A 2,380-nucleotide genomic window follows, 5' to 3' on the forward strand; every position below is an offset into this window, starting at 1 on the left:
TATATATATATATATATAATGCAACAATAATTTCAAGAAAAACAAAACTCATAATATAATCCACAGGTATATGAGACAAAAAAATAATTCTCACTACAAAAGAAAACAATTTTTACAATATACACATGCAAAATTTATAAGCACTTATTTGACAGGAGGTAGAGGAAATTTTCCATAAATCCCAAACTGATTCACAGTAAAAATTAGCCAGAATTTATTCTCCCCCTCTCTGTCTCTCTCTTTCTCTCTCTTGTTATATCATGAGGCTCTCCACGATTATTAAAACTTTGTGAAGATAAACTGAACACCAGTGATTTAAGGGCCAATATGTACAATTTCAATGGAGATATCAAGGATTCAAAACTGGATAAATGCATTAGTCCTGCTCCCTACTCCCTGAAATGCTGTAAGGACTGATATATATGTACTTCTTCATGAAGGCATGTGATAAGAGAAGTAAAAGAAATACTGTACTTTATCTTTATCTAGGGAGCTTTCATGTGGTTAACAGTTGAGTAACCTGAATATTCGATTGGAATGCTTGAAGCAATGTCAAGAGGGAGAGCCTGAGAACAGTCACGCTTGTGCTCCTTGTTCTTTCCTTCTTACTGCTCAATTCAAATTCAAATGAACACATATGCAGGAGAAAATGGTCATAATATCATCAACATAGTTACAGTATAGTGAAAATCCTATAAATGTTTTAAGAGTATTTACTAATCACTAGATAGGAAATGAATCAAATGTATTCCTTTAATAATATTATTTTAAATATTTTATACACTTGCTTCCCAAATGAACCAACACTCTGACACACTATTCCCTTTATCTCAGACTCTCTATGATTATGAAAACATGGTGAAGATGAACTGAATACCAGTGATTCAAGGGCCAAAGACTTATCAATATAAAGACAAGGACACTATTTAAAACACAGTAAGTCATGATATTCTTCAAGACAATGATGTGTCTCAGAAGTGGCTTATATATCCACAAGCAAAATCTTTAATGTCTTGTGAAATCTGGAACTTTGTTCTTAGAAGACCAACAATTAAAGACAAAGGTCAAGACTAAAAAGTATTAATGGGCATAACTTAGGGTTTATTCATCTGGGAGAAGGATCTTCCTTTCTAATGCTTTGCAATGTTTATCTAGATCATCATGATGAGCTAACCAACAAAAGTGAATATATTTTCATTAATTCATAAATATTTTGAATCATAAAATATCTGATAGACTTTATATCTGATATGGAACCCCACAAGAGGTTGCAAACCACAGTCATAAAATGCTAATCCTAGAAAGTGAGACTCTTGAGAGCTGAAATTTTATGCTACTTTAAGTGGTTTTTGTAAAAACAACCAAGATTTTCTATTTGGTCCATTTAGAGTCAGAATTTAGGGTTTTTCATTTTACCCTACAGTGTAAGCTGAATGTTTATAACCCATGGTTAGAATTGTTAGGCTTTTCAATAGTACCCTATCTAGATAATATTTCAAAATGAGGAGGAGGTCAGCTACTATATACATTTTGTCCTTAGATGTCCCTCAGCATAAAATATGCTATAATAATGTTTATGGCGGCTCCATCCATATAGAGGTCCTGAGCTATGAGTAGTGCAAATAATAAGGAATATTTCTAAATGCTTGGGGTAAAATTGTTCAATGGCTGGCTACAAATTAAACACTGGATAATATTTTAATCTCTGAAGTAAGGTCATTTTAGTTCTACAGAACCATGTAGCGAGGATTTGATTGAATGCATTTTGATAACTCTTGGAGTACCTAGAATCACAGTGTTATGTCTCCTTATATGGTTTAAGGAAAAGATAAAGAAGTTTTATGAACAGTTTATTTTTAGTTTGAAACAATACTGTCATTGTCTATTTTTACTGAAAATGCATGGTCTGCTGTGATACTGATGAAATGTCATGATGCACATTTACATGTGAGGCTATCCACATCTCAAACAACAAATAGAACATTATATTTCTCTTATATTCAGTAAATGCTCACAGTAATCCATCATAGAACTGAGCACAAAGACCCAAAAAAAGAATTAGGGGAGATATTGAAGGAGCTTAAGAGGATTGCAACACTATAGGAAGAAAAACTATACCAACTAATCAGACCCCACAGGGACCAAGTGACTAAACCACCAACCAAAGAATATACATGGAGGAATCCCATGGCTTCAGCTCTAGATGTAGCAGAAGATTGCCTTATCTTGCATCAATGCGAGGGAATTCCCTTGGTCCTGTAAAAGCTTGATGACTAAGCATGGGGGATACTAAAGCATTGAGATGGGAGTGGCTGAGAGAGGAGTACCCTCATAGAGAAAGGGGAAAGTGTACAGAATAGGGAGCTTGCATATGGGAAAC

This window comes from Mastomys coucha, unplaced genomic scaffold (assembly GCF_008632895.1).
Source record: "Mastomys coucha isolate ucsf_1 unplaced genomic scaffold, UCSF_Mcou_1 pScaffold21, whole genome shotgun sequence".
Classification (NCBI taxonomy): Eukaryota; Metazoa; Chordata; class Mammalia; order Rodentia; family Muridae; genus Mastomys; species Mastomys coucha.